At 36.3% G+C, this 16,011-nt stretch overlaps 1 non-coding gene across 1 annotated transcript; it reads left to right on the forward strand.

Moving 5' to 3' along the window:
• The first annotated feature begins 15,668 nt into the window (after window positions 1-15,668).
• LOC121208233 (small nucleolar RNA R71) lies at window positions 15,669-15,775 on the forward strand. The gene has a single exon (XR_005903198.1). It is a non-coding gene; the product is annotated as a small nucleolar RNA R71 (small nucleolar RNA).
• The last annotated feature ends 236 nt before the right edge of the window (window positions 15,776-16,011 follow it).

A 16,011-nucleotide genomic window follows, 5' to 3' on the forward strand; every position in this document is an offset into this window, starting at 1 on the left:
AAATTTGGCTAATAGAATCTCGACTGAAGTACTTTAGTGGCGGTTCTCATTCCTCCAAAATGTCCTCCATAAGGAGCTGAATGAAACATTTCATCGTTTCGTCATCAGTGACACATTTTCAAATGATTTTATTAGCACAATGTTTAAATAAGAAAGGTCCATCCCAATAATAGTGCTTAGCATCATGAAGAAAATTTTTCCTTTTGTGGGTATTTAAATCAGGAGGCATCACACTACTCACCAAAAAATTCACTATATTGGCTTACCAAGGTAATGCCTTGGCAAATAAAAATTGTTCGTTTGGAAAATCTTTTTTAATAAAGTTATCATTGCCATCTACATTACCTGATTCTAACCTAGACAAACAATTAGCCACTTGGTTTTCAATCTCCTTTCGATCTCGAATTTCCAAGTCAAATTCTTGTAGTAACAATACCCACCTAATTGATCTCGGCTTGGTATCTTTCTTACGCACCAAGTACTTAATAGTCGCGTGATTCGTGTAAACTGTGACCTTGATACCCACTAAATAAGGATGTTAATTGTCAAACGCGAACACCATAACTAACAGCTCTTTTTCTATTGTGGTATAATTAAGTTGTACATCTTTCAAAGTTTTGGTAGCATAATATATTTGTAACAGCACGTTTTCAGTGAAATCAGAACATTGGTTTCAGGACCACAAATTCGAGTTGAAAAGAAAATTTATTTTAAAATTATTGCATGGTCTGCATCATGGTAGGAAAGATGTATGAAAATTTTACTAATTTCATGTTTAATTATGGAAAGGTCCAAATTGCATAAAATGCAAAATTTGAGTTCTAGTAGCTATAAGTATCAAATAGCTGTGAAATTCAAAACTTGAGGTCCTTATATGGTAATTCAACCAATAAGAAAAGTTAGTAGATATTTTTGATGATTCATCCATTGAAATTTAGAAAAAAAAAAGGACTAATTTGGAATTTGGAATAAATAAAGATGATAATAGCCTAATATCATATTATTTCATCATCTTCTCCAAATTTTCTATGGAAACCGTAGGAAAGAGAAAGAAAAACAAGAAAGCTTAATTGGATCTAGATAACTCAAATATGAAGTTAGATCGAGGAAAAGAAAACGTGACGGATTAGTAGATTTCTGTATATGGACAAGTGGCGAGGTATATTCATGTAACTAAAATTTTATACATTTATATGTTTAAATTAAATGTTGTATATGTGAACCATATTATTTCTATGTAAATGAAATTGATTGAATATTCGTTAATGCCTGGAAAATGTTTAATGCATGAAATTAATTACATGCCCGATATGGGTTAAGGGTGTTACATTTATTGGTATCAGAGCTACGGTTTAGCTGATTCTTAGACTAACGTAGTAAGTATGAGTTTAGCTATACATGCCATTATATAATTTACGATAGTGTGAGATCTCCTAATCATTTTAAATGTGATTTTCATATGGTAATGTCATCTAACCGAGCTAGAGCTGAATCTGAGGAAGATGAGAGCAATGCTCTAGCTTTAGTTCAAATAGCTGCATCCAGTAGTAGAAGGCTTGAATTTGAGGGTCGAGGTGAGGAGGAAAAAGAAGCCTTCTTTCAAATGATGAATGAGTGGTTTACAGAATTTTTAAGAACAAAACCTGATGTACAACAACCTCCCCCTCTTGCTCCTCAACCGGTTCCAGAGATGCCATAGGGTGCCGAACCTGTTAGAACTGGTAAGCCTCCGGTAGATAAAATTTAAAAATATGGGGCAGAAGAATTCAGGGCTACTGCTGATGATGATTCGAAAAGGGCTGAATTTTGGCTAGAAAATACAATCAGGGTTTTGGATGAATTGTCTTGGACACCTAAAGAATGTTTGAAATGTGTTGTATCTCTGCTAAAAGACTCAGCCTACTAGTAGTGGAATACCATCATTTTTGTTGTACTAAGGAAAATGTTACATGAGAATTTTTCCAAACAGAATTCAAAAAGAATTACATTAGCTAGAGATTTCTTGATCAGAAAAAGAAAGAATTTTTAGAGCTCAAATAGAGGAATATGACTGTATCTGAATACGCACGAAAATTTTTTTGATTAAGTAAATATGCCAGAGAATGTTTCCTAACTGAAGTTGCTATGTGTAAACGGTTTGAAGAGGGATTAAATAAAGACATCAAGTTGTCAGTTGGGATTCTAGAATTAAAAGAATTTGTTGTATTGGTCGACTGAACACATAAAGTTGAAGAATTAAATAAAGAAAAGAAGCAGGCAGATATGAAAGCCCGAACTTCGAGTAAAATATTTATGGGGAAATCACAATCGTCGACTTTAAAGAAATCAAAGAAATATCATGGTCATTATGTTTCATCTGTTGGGTATTCTGGAAAAGACCGAGGCTCTCATCGCTCTAATCTGATATCTCCGGCCCCTTCAGTAGCAAGTGTTGGAAGTGTTGGTACTCCCAAACCGAGATGTAAACATTGTAATAAATTTCATTTTAGGTAGTGCTATATGAGAAGCGGAGCCTGCTTTAGATGTGGTTCTCCCGACCACTATCTTAAAGATTGTCCAAAAAAGGTTGAAAAAGATATCATTCAGACTTTGAAGCCAAGTAATCCTGGCTCGGGAGGTAGACCACCCTATCATCTTGGCAATGTAAGTGGTAGCCGAGGTGCTACAAAAGATTCAATTGCTAAATCTGAAGCATGAGCACCAACCAGAACATATGCTATACGTGCACGTGAGGATGCTTCTCCACCTAATGTCATTACTGGTACTTTTTCTCTTCTTGATACTGATCTTACTACTTTGATTGATCCTGGCTCAACACATTCATACATATGCACAAATTTAGTGTGTGTTAAAAATTTAGTATGTGATGGTGGATAAAGTTTGTAAAAGTTGTCAGTTAATGGTACGAGTTATTGTTTCTCGGTTGATTTAATGTTCTTGCCATTTGATGAATTTGACGTAATATTGGGTATGGATTGGTTAACTCAGCATGATGTAATGGTAAATTGTAAATAGAAATACATTGTGTTAAAATGTTAGAATGGTGAATTACTTCGTATTGAATCTGATAAACTGGATAGGTTGTCCAATGTAATCTTAGCTACATCAGCATAGAAATATGTCAAAAAAGGGTATGATGCTTATCTTGCATATGTGTTGGACACTAAAGTGTTTGAATCGAAGATTAAGTCAGTGCTGGTTGGTTATGAATTTCCTGATGTGTTTCCGGGAGAACTACTTGGTTTACCATCTGTCAGAGAGGTAGAATTTTCTATAGATCTTATTCCGGGGACAACATCGATATCTATAGCAGCCTACAGAATGGCTCCTACTGAATAAAGGAGTTGAAAACGCAGTTGCAAGAACTAACAGAAAGAGGTTTTCCTCAACCCAGTTCATCACCTTGGGGTGCACAGGTCTTATTTGTTAAAAAGAAAGATGGGTCGTTGAGATTATGTAGTGATTACAGACAGCTCAATAAGGTGCACAGCTCAACCCAGTCCATTGCCTCGTATTGACGACTTGTTTGATCAGTTGAAAGGTGCCACAATATTTTCAAAAATTGATCTCCATTCTGGTAATTATCAATTACGAGTGAAAGACTCAGATGTACTGAAGATAGCCTTCAGAACCAGGTACGGGCACTATGAGTTTCTTGTGATGCCCATTTAGCTTAACTAATGCACCTGTAGTATTTATGGATCTAATGAATAGAATTTTTAGACCGTATTTAGACAGATTTGTGGTGGTATTTGTTAATGATATCTTGGTATATTCTTGACATGAAAATGAACATGATGATCATTTGAAAATTGTTTTGCAAACAATGCGTGGGAAACGATTATATGCCAGATTCAGTAATCTGAATTTTGGTTACAGGAAGTTGGTTTTCTTGGCCGTATAGTATCTGCTGAAGGCATCAGAGTTTATTCGAATAAAATTTCAGCTATTGTTAATTGGAAGCCACTGAAAATGTGTTTGAAGTCAGAAATTTTCTAGGATTAATCGGTTACTATTAGAGATTTGTACAAGGTTTCTCGGTGATAGCCTCCCCGATAACCCGTTTCTTACAGAAGGATGTCAAATTTGAATGGACTGATAAATTCCAGTAGAGTTTTGATCAGTTGAAAGCCTTGTTGACAGAAGCACCAGTTCTGGTTCAGCCTAAATCGGGTAAAGAATTTTTAATTTACAGTGATGCATTGTTAAATGGTTTAGGTTGTGTTTTGATGAAAGAAGGTAAAGTAATAGCCTATGCTTCTAGATAGCTAAAACCACATAAAAAGAACTATCTGATACATGATCTAGAATTGGCAACCATTGTGTTTGCATTGAAAATTTGGCGACACTATCTATTTGGTGAAAAATGTCATATATTCACCGACCATAAAACTTTAAAGTATTTAATGTCACAAAAAAACTTGAATCTAAGACAGTGTAGGTGGCTTGAGTTATTAAAAGATCATGATTTGGTTATTGATTATCATCTGGGAAAAGCTAATGTGGTTACAGATGCTCTGAGCAGAAAATCCCTATTTGTCTTACGAGTGATGAATACCCAGTTGTCTTTGTTTGATGATGGTTCAATCATAGCTGAGTTAAAAGCTAGACCGATGTTTCTACAATAGATTTCTGAAGCTCAGAAAAATGATGATAAATTACAAGCTAAACAGGTACAGTGTAAGTTGAATTCTGATTCAGAATTTTAGATTGGATCTGATGGTTTTCTGTTATTCAAAGGCAGAATATGTGTTCTGAAGAATTCAGAACTGGTACAGAAGATTTTAAATGAAGCTCATAATGGTAATATGTCTGTTCATCCAGGAAGTAACAAAATGAACAATGATTTGAAAAAGATGTACTGGTGGCCGGGAATGAAACGCGATATTTCTGAATTTGTGTCTAAGTGTTTGATGTGTCAGCAAGTTAAAGCTGAACACCAGGTACCTTCTAGATTATTACAGCCAGTTATGATACCGTAATGGAAATGGAAAAGAGTTACTATGGATTTTGTATCAGGATTACCCCTATCTCCGAAAAAGAAAGATGTCATTTGGGTAATCGTCGACCGATTAACAAAGTCTGCACACTTTATTTTTGTGCATATAGATTTCTCCTTGGATAGAGTGGCTGAGTTATATGTTTCTGTGGTTGTTAGACTACATGGGGTATCAGTCTCCATGATCTCTGATAGAGATCCCCAGTTTACATCCCAATTTTGGAATAAGTTACAAGAAGCTCTGGTTACACTGTTATATTTCAGCACCGCTTTCCATCCTCAAACTGATGGACAATCCGAACGTGTGATACAGATTTTAGAAGATATGCTTCGGTGTTGTGTGTTGGAATTCGAAGGTAAGTGGGAAAAATATTTGCCTTCAGTTGAATTTGCATATAATAATAGTTATCAGTCAAGTATTAAAATGGCACCATATGAGGCTCTGTATGATCGTAAATGTAGAACTCCATTGTACTGGATAGAGCTCAATGAGAAAAAGTGTAACACCCCAAACCCAGCATAGATGTTAGGCCCGAATTTGGTGTGTCACATTGAAGTATCTTTTGAAAATTAGATTTGTTGGTAGAAATTCATTTCTTAGTTGAAATCTCTTTGTTAAAAACTCAAATCATCTTTACCATTTATTAACCATTTAAAACATCTTTACTTAAAAAGCATTGTTTGTTGCGGAAGCAATATCCAAAAATGTTGCAAAAATACGGTGTTTTGAAAACAGTTAATCTTTTCAAAATCAGCATTCTATCACTATCAGTTAAATATCAAATAAATAAAGCAAAAATAAAATAACTTAAGTTTAAGAGGCTTTATTACAGAATCAAAACCCAAAGAGAAATTTTAAATATAAATAAAGTTAAGCATTAAAAGCTGTGGTCGTGTGACCATCTCTGAGTCCCTCGCAGCAGCTATCCTCCTAATGCTGGGGATTACCTACACAGTTAATAGACGGCGTGAGTTTACGAAAACTCAGTGTGTAATCCCCTTACTAGAGTAACAATCAGTATACCGAAATAGAAACAAAAACAGTCTGGGCCAGAGCCCATTAACAGTAATAGTATAGTCCAGTTCAGAGTATACATGGGTCAAAGCCCATTACAATATCATTTGAGTCATAGCCCATAACAGAATCAATTGGGCCTAGTCCATCTCAGTAGTAAAACAGAATGTGTGAATGTATGGATGCATGCCATCCCATCCAACCCTGCACTTGCCTCAGTAATAATTCACCCATGCCATCCCTACACTTACAATGTTAGCATAGGTTGCGGCACTAACTGAAATCACAGCAAAGTTGCTAGTAGATATACGGCTTTAAACCTTCAGTAACGGTATTATAATTGGCTCGAAGCCATCTGTAATTGTAATAAGTTTGGAACGTAGCCATTAGCGACGGTAAAATAATCGGCACACAGCCGTGGGTAAATATGATCAGCAGAGTCATCAATAAATATGATAGGCACATAGCCACAGGTAAATACAATTGGCACAAAGCCATAGTCAAGATAACACAGAGCCATATTTAGGCTGGCACAGAGCCATAAACAGATTAAGTGGCATTAAGCCGTCTGCCGGTCCACAGTCGTTTCGTGTGACTCGTGCGACCTTAACAGATCAATACTGGATCCACAGTCGTCTCGTGTGACCCTATTAGAACAGTACTTCCTCCATATCAATGTCCCAACCCCATGCAATATGTCGTGTATGTCATGCTCAATCATCACACGTGTATGTAGAATGGCCATGCTCAGTAACAGTCATTTAAACATATATTAAAAGCATATCAGTTTTACAACCATAGTCAAGTCAGTTAAAATACAGGCATGCAATCACAATCAAATCAGTCAAATTCATAGTCTAAGCCGGTCATTTAACCATAAGGGCAAAATAGTCATTTTGCCCTATAGGGGTATTTCGATAATTTTATAAATCGAGGATATTTCAATAATTTTACAAATTAAGGGTATTTCAGTAATTTTACAAATTGGGGGTATTTCAGTAATTTTACAAACTAAGGGTACTTCAGTAATTTTACAAATCAAGGGTGTTTCAGTAATTTTATAAACTGGGGTTATTTCAGCAATTTTACAAATCGGGGGTATTTTAGTAATGTTACAAATCGGGGGTCTTTCGGTAATTTTATAAATCGGGGTATTTCGGTAATTTTACAAATCGGAGGTATTTCGATAATTTTACAAATTAGGGGTATTTCAATAATTTTACAAATCGGGGGTATTTTGATAATTTTACAAACCGAGTGTATTTCAATTATTTTAAAAATTGAGGGTATTTTGGTAATTTTACAAACTGGGGGTATTTTGGTAATTTGACAAACCGAAGGTATTTTAATAATTTTACAAACTGAGGGTATTTCGATAATTTTACAAACTAGGGGTATTTCGATAATTTTACAAACTGAGGGTATTTCGATAATTTTACAAACTGGGGGTATTTCGGTAATTTTACAAACCGAGGGTATTTCGGTAATTTTACAAACTGGGGGTATTTCGGTAATTTTACAATCCGGGGTCTTAACGACCCAACTGAAGGTCCATCGTCGCCTCGAGTGACTTAAGTAACCTAAATAGACATAACGGTGCAAATGGGCCTAAGGGCCATACTCGGCCCAAGTAGGCCCACACACTCGTGTGACCCATTTAGCCTAGAAACAGCCACATCTATGCAAACGTCACAGTCCAAACAACACTTACCGCATCATATACATTTTATCCGTGTAGGCCTACAAGCCCATTAGGCCCACACGGCCCATTTAGACCAACGAGGCCCAGAACAGCCCAAGACCATTAGAGCGCTCGTGGTGGCCTCTACAGTCTAACGCCCATGTTCGTGGACTCAGTTCACCACACGTGCAATCGCACGCTCGTGTGGCATCATACGCCATATTTTCGGCTTTTCGGCATTTTGCCGATCAACAGTCATAGTAGTGTAACAACACATACTTTCCGATTTAAACAATTATCGAAAACTGCATACAAATACACACACTTTCGACTTTTCAGCTGATCATCAAACATAGCATACGTCACACACCTGATCACGTACGGTCACACACCTGATCACGTAGACTACTAAGAATTCCCGAGCGCTGGAACCTATTCAAACATAACAACGATTAATCACTTATCAACAAAGTTAAAAGAATATTAACCAAACCCCTAGCCGAAGGATCGACTATCACTTACCTTGACTCAAACGGTCAACTGTGATTTGCCTACTTAATCCAAAGTTTGGTGCAGTCACCCTTCCACAACCTGGTGGAAAGTCTCAAACTGCAAATACCCTACGTCACTTAAACTTGGGGGCAGAGGCTACGCGTCCACTCCAGTCGGCACCACTGTCGTCACTTTATTGATAGAACCCCCTTTGCTCATCGCGAGTTCGATTAACAGTGATTACTTGCCAAATCGAGAACAAAAATGGAGAGAGTATGGGATGTAGAAGCAAAGAATTCGTTAAACCAAGGCTAAACCGAAAGGGGTTTGAGAGGGGAAAAAAAGATGAAGAAGTATTCGGCCAATGATTGAAATGGAAATATTAAAGGAGGAGGGGAGCAGAGATTCGGCAATTAAGAGAAAAGATTGAGAGGAAGAAACCAAATTCGGCTTAAAGAAAGAAATAAGAATGCCCAAAATGAGAGTGCCTATTCGGCCAAAGCAAGAAAAGAAGTCAATATTCGATCCCAAAAATTGAGCAAGAAACACAAGAGAAAAGGCAACAGAAAATTCAGCACACAAGGAGTTGAAAACAACACTAGATGTCAAACACCACAAAAAACCTGAAATTGAGCAAAGAAAAACCGAAATGTGACCACAATTTCCCCTAGCCAAAATTCTCCCTTTCCACCATCCCAATTCGGCACAAACACTCCTCCCATGCAACTCTGCTATTTCAAATTGCTTGATTTTCTCCCCAAATCACTCAACATCGAATTCAACTTTCCTTGAAACACTTATGACCAATTCAATCCTTCTAAGCTCAGCCAGCAAAATAAATAATTCCTTTACCAATGCCACGAATTGAACCTTAGATCTCATGCACACTACACACGCCACCTTGTCACTAGACCACAAGCTCCTTTTGTGATATATTTTAACCACAAATATTTAAAAATCCTACTTCCAAACACCAAGGGTTTTATTCACTAAAATAAAAATTTAGCTAAAGCCCAGGTTTGAACCCAGGACTTCTCTAACACTCCTAAATATGCCCAAATACTTAGCCACTAAAGCCAACATGCAATATGTGAAATTTCTCGCACGCATAAACTTTTGTGTGTTCCTACGCTCAAGGCCCAATCCTTCTAGGCACAAATTTGGGGCATTACAAAAAGATACATGTAGTTGATTTGATCCGTGAAACTGAAGAAAAGGTACAAGTGATTCGAGATAGGTTGAAAACGGCCTCCGATCGTCAAAAGTGTTATGATGATCTTGAACAAAATGAGATAGAATTTTAGGTTGGTGGTAAGGTATTTTTGAAAGTATCACTTTGGAAAAAAGTTCTCCGGTTTGGCCGTAAAGGAAAACTAAGTCCACAGTTTATTGGACCATGGACCATATAAGATTGTTGAAAGAACAGGACCTGTTGCGTACCAATTAGCATTACCACCAAAGCTTGACAACATTCATAATGTCTTTCATGTATCTATGTTACGATGGTATAGGTCAAATCCTTCACATGTTATCTCTCCAACGAAAGTTGAAATTCAGCCTGACATGACTTACAGTGAAGAACCGATCAAAATTTAAGCACGTGAAACAAAAGAGTGGTACTGGGAACTGGAAGATACCATGAGAAAGCAATACTCCAACCTCTTTACTGGTACGATTTTCGAGGATGAAAATTCTTTAAGGGGGAGAGTTGTAACAGCCCGTTTTCAGTGAAATCAGAACAGTGGTTTCGGAGCCACAAATCTGAGTTAGAAAGAAAATTTATTTTAAAATTATTACATAGTCTGCATCATGATAGGAAAGATGTATGAAAATTTCGATAAGAAAATTTTACTGATTTAATGTTTAATTATGGAAAGGACCAAATTGCATAAAATGAAAAAGTTGAATTCTAGTAGCTATAAGTATCAAATAGCTATGGAATTCAAAACTTGAGGTCTTTATATCGTAATTAGACCAATAAGAAAAGTTAGTAGATATTTTTGATGATTCATCCATGGAAATTTAGAAAAAGAAAAGGACTAAATTGGAATTTGGAATAAATAAAGATGATAATAGCCTAATATTATCTTATTTCATCATCTTCCCCAAATTTTCTATGGAAACCCCAGGAAAGAGAAAGAAATACAAGCAAGCCTAATTAGATTCGGACAGCTCAAATACGAAGTTAGATCAAGGAAAAGAAAAAGTGTCGGATTAGTAAATTTTTGTATACAAACAAATGAAGAGGTAAGTTCGTGTAATTAAAATTTTATACATTTATATGTTTAAATTGAATGTTGTATATTTGAATTATATTATTGCTATGTAAATGAAATTGATTGAATATCCGTTAATGGGCGAAAAATGTTTAATGTATGAAATTAATTACATGACCGATATTGTTCAATAAATAATAAGTCCCATTAAAATAAATGGAATTCAATGGATACAGGATTTCCTGATTGGTTATGGTCTTGCATATGTTGCAGACACACCTTAGCTTAAATAAGCATCCTGTTATAAGCCCTCTTGAGCTTTCTAATACATGGTTCTTGTAAGCATCCTGATCGGTAGTGATCTTGCATATAGTGCGGACACAAGCGCAGCTTTTTATGAGTGTCCTGATATAGGCTCTTTGTGAGCTTCATGACATGGCTCGCTTGAACATCCTGTTATATGCCTATCTAAAGCTCACTTATAATATCTCTTCGGAGTTACCTGTTAATCTTAATGAGCTTCCTGTTCTAAACTCTTATGAGTTTCCTGATTTAGCCTGGATAAGCTTCCTGTTACATGGCTCATATGAGTATCCTATTATATGGCCCGTGAGAGTGCTTCCTGATTATGTTCCCTAATTGGGTACCCCTGAATATGAGTTGACAGTTTACAGTTTTGTACACTTTGAGTGTACTACATGTGTATCCATCGATATTTCAAATAAATTTAATGGGAATAGTTTTGACATGGTTGAATTGAACTTAAGATGATTGATTATGGAAATGCACATGTTATAAGGAAATATGATATGAAAAATACATGCTGTGAAAGTTATTACATGATGAGCTCATCTTTGATTTTTGATGTTTACATGATATACATGACTAACAATTTTTTTGAGATCATATGTTTTTAGGCAAATGGCCATAATGATTTGGATGCATGTTTGTATACTTATTTTGAATGTACATGATTGGTAAGTTAAATTCTTGTTACACAAACTTACTAAGCATTTGAAATGCTTACTCGATTTTCTTTTCTCTATTTTATAGTGTTCGAAAGCTCTTAAAGGTTGGAATCGGTCGGAGCATCATCATACTATCCTTCAGCACGTTTTGGTATAAATAGCAAACTTGTTTTGGTATAATGGCATGTATAGGCTAACTTGGCCAATTTTGGCATTTAAATGGTTGTTTGTAATCTACCTATTGGAATGTCTAGTAATGGTATATTTAGTGAATATATACTTGAGGTTATAATATGGTTAATATATTGTGCTTGGTATGGTTAGATTGAATTATGGTAAACACATATGTCTTTCAAAAGGTAAGTTTGAATACATGTGATGATATATCACGTATAATGTTAATGTTGGCTTGGTTTTAACATCTTGAGCTGGTTGGTATATGTATGCAAGTATTAATGTAGGTTCATGGAAAAATTTGGGTGAGAAATAAGGCTTGGAAATGGCCTTATTTTGTCCACACGAATAGATACACGGACGTCTATCTCAACTATATGTGACACACGGCCATGCTCACGAGCGTGTGGTTTGGCCTTATGACTCCTGTATCTTAAAAGTTGAGAAATTGAATGCTTAGAATTGTCACATGGGTAGAGAAACAAACGTGTGTCTCAACTGTGTGAAACACACGGCCCGATACATAGGCGTGTGAATCTTGCACCTATTTTTGAAAATTAAACTATCCACTCGGCCTATCACACGGGTGTGTGGCTGGCCGTGTGACCCAAGTCAGTAGCTACCCTAAATTGAGCACGGGCCAGGACACGATCGTGTGCCTCACATCAAATGCCCACAGGGCCAAAGACACGGATGTGTCACTTGCCTGTGTGAGCAACACGGCCTGACCACACAGGTGTGTGTCCCCTGCACCTAAGAAAAACTTTGAAATTTTTCAAAAAGTTCTCTGAGTTCCCGGTTTAGTCCTGACTTGTTTCTAATGTATAAAATAAGACCTCGAGGGTCCATTTAAGGGACAACATAATTGAATTATGATTTGGTTCGGATATGAATAGTTTTGACATGAATTAATTGTATTGTTCTGTAAACTTCACTAATTCTCTGTAACCCTGTTCCGGTGACGGATATGGGTTAGGGGTATTACAATATTGCACATAGTATTTTCTCTCTTTTTTGCCCCAACATTGCCCCGACGGCATATTCGCTGGCATCGCAGATGAGTTCGAACGGCAATGTCTATTTTGGAGCTACTACAATGGGTAATGATACCAGTCTTTTCTTTAATTACTCAAAAGCACCTAGACAACGTTCATCAAAATCGAAGGTTCTATTTTGCTCTAGCAGTGTGCACAAGGGTTTAGATAACTTCGAGAAATCCTTAATGATTCTTCTATAAAGTCTTTCATGGCCTAGAAAACATCTAACACCCTTGACACTGGTGGGAGCTAGCAATTTTTCTATTACTTCAATTTTTGCTCTGTCTACTTGAATTCGTCATTGTGATATCCTATGTCCTAAGACAATTCTTTCATGAACCATGAAGTGGCGTTTTTCCCAGTTTAAGACAAGAGTTGTTTCTTCACAATGGCACAGAATCAATTCCAGATTTTTCAAACAATCTTCAAAATCATTGCAAAATACAGAGAAATCATCCATGAAAACTTCAAGGAATTTCTCCACCATATCAGAGAATATGGTCATCATAAAATGCTAAAAAGTTGTTGGGGCATTACATAATCCAAACGGCATCTGTCTAAACAGAAAAGTACCATATGGACACGTGAAAGTTGTCTTCTCTTGGTCAGTGGGAGCTATGGAAATTTGATTCTAAGCTGAATATTCGTCCAAAAAATAGTAAAAAGCGTTTCTTGCTAACATGTTCAACATTTGACCAATAAACGTCAAGGGGAAATGGTCCTTCCTAGTTGCCTTGTTAAGGCTTCGATAATCCATACACACTTTCCATCCTGTGATCGTGCGAGTTGGTATGAGCTTATTATTGTCATTGCTAACCACTGTGACACCTCCTTTCTTGGGGACACGTTGTACAAGGCTTACCCACAAGTTGTCTAAGATTGGATAAATAATGTCAACGTCAAGCCACTTGATAATCTCTTTATTAAAAACTTCTTTCATTATCAAATTCAATCTTCTCTACTGCTCAATAGACTTGTTGTGGAAATCCTCTAACAAGATTTTATGCATGCAAAATGCAAGACTGATTCCCTTTATATCAGCAAGAGTCCATTCTAACACCTTCTTAAATCGTTGCAAGACTTCCAACCACTTGACTTTTTATTCAGATGTCAATTTTGTAGAAATCACAACTAAAAATGTATCGTTATCTCCCAAGTATTCATATTTTAAATGTTACGGCAAAGGTTTCAACTTCAATGTAGGAGGTTCCTCTATAGAAGGTTTAAGAGGCTTGAATGAATGACTTAATAAATCCAAAGAGTCAAACCTTTTCCCTGGTCTCTCCAATGTCTGTTTGGATTCCATGAATTCATTATGTTCTTCGAAACAGACTTCATCAATCCTTTCTAATGAGTCTTCATTATTATTAGAATTACTGTGGTAAAGTCTGTTGAATTCTTCCTGTACTGCTGCTTCTATCAAACTAATGGCGTGGCATTATGCAATTTTGTCTGCACAGTTCAAAACATCAAAAATATTAAAAGTAACTTGTTGATCATTTACCCTTATGGTCAATTCACCTTTCTGTACGTTAATTAGAGTTCTGCCTATAGCAAGAAATGGTATTCCAAGGATAACTGACACATTTTGATCAGCTTTAAATTCTAAAATAAGGAAATCAACAGGAAAGATAAATTTATCCACTCTTACCAATACGTCCTCAATTTACCTTTCGAATGGGTGTAGAATCGATCAACTAATTGCAAAGTTACCATAGTAGGTCTTGATTTCTTAATTTCTAGCTTCCTAAAAATAAACATAGGCATTAGATTTATACTTGCTCTTAAGTCACATAGCGCCTTACCAACATAAGGATTTCCAATTGAACACGGAATAGTGAAACTCCCTAGATCCTTCAACTTAAGAGGTAAATTTTTTATCAACATTGTTGTGCACCCTTTAGTGAGAACAACAGTCTCAAATTCACTCAAGCTGTGCTTTTTTGACAATATGTCTTTCATAAATTTCACATAATTGGGCATTTTTTCTCCAAAGCTTCTACTAATGGTATGTTGATGCGGAGTTGGTTCAAATCATTTAAAAACCTTTTAAATTGAATATCATGTTTAGCATTCTGGAATCGCTAAGAAAAAGGTAAATGTGGTCATCCTTTAGGTTACTGATATTATTTTACTGTGCCATTTCTGTTGGCAACATGATCTGATTTTGTCACAACATTTCTCTGTGTACCCTTTTCAGGTGTTGTCTATCGTTCAGTTGGTTTTGAGATCCTTTCTTGATTGCAGCTGGATTTCTCTTCTTCTGTTGTGGCATCTTGAACAGCTGTATCCAATTGAGTCCCACTTCAAAGAGTGATGGCCTTGCACCGCTCCTTCCCTTAGGTTCTCGAATTTTTAGTATCACTTAGCAATGCTCATTGTGGACTTGAATTTAGAGCGTTCGCTATTTACCCCACTTGATTTTCAAGTGGTCGAAGAGATGCATCCTGACTCTAAATCATAGCATTATTTTTGTCCATATACTCCTTTAATAAATATTCAATAGTATTAGAAGATGATACCTGACCTTGTTAAGCATTTTGCCTCGGCATAGGATGATTATAACTTGGTGGTGCATTGTGGATATTTTGTCTTACAAGCTTGTGTAAACTCCCTACACCTTGATTATTCCAACTAAAATTTGGATGTTGCTTCACCTCGGACTGTAAGTGTTGGAATAGGGGTTATTATTCTTATTAAAATTACTGATGTAGTATACTAATGCTGGTTTGATGGGTATTCATCAAACAACATGATCTTCGCCACAATAAACGCATGATAGCTCAGCTGAGTTCATCTCATGGGCCATAGTTAGATTTTTCATTATTTTAATCTTATTAGCTAAAGAAGATACCTGGGCTGTCAATGAAGTAATTGCATCGAGCTCCATGGTACCAGTAGCTTTTTTGTACGTCCCAACTCTTGTGGTAGGGTACCGATAGACATTGTTGGAAATCTATTCCAAAAGCTCATATGCTTCGTTGTAATATTTATCCAACAATGTACCATTAGAAGATGCATCCACTACCATTCTCGTATGTGAATTCAGCCCATTATAGAATATTTCCATTTAAGTCTAGTGTTGAAATCCATGCATCGGACATTTCCAAATTAAATCTTTAAATCGTTCCTAAGCTTCATCTAGCATTTCATCCTCAAATTGTTGAAGAGATGTGATGTCATTTCTAAGCTTGACATTCATGTTTGGTGGATTATATGATAGCAAAAACCTCTGGCAAAGGTCATTCCATGATGTCACTGTCCCCGACGAAAAAGCGTTTAACCATGCTCTTCCTCAATCTCTCAAGGAATATGGAAACAATTTAGGTCTTAGGGCATCTTCAAGAACACCATGTTGCCTAAACGAATCACAGACTTCTAGGAAAAGTCGCAAATGCAATCTTGGATCTTTAATAGGAAGTCCTCCAA

This window comes from Gossypium hirsutum, chromosome A01 (assembly GCF_007990345.1).
Source record: "Gossypium hirsutum isolate 1008001.06 chromosome A01, Gossypium_hirsutum_v2.1, whole genome shotgun sequence".
Lineage (NCBI taxonomy): Eukaryota > Viridiplantae > Streptophyta > Magnoliopsida > Malvales > Malvaceae > Gossypium > Gossypium hirsutum.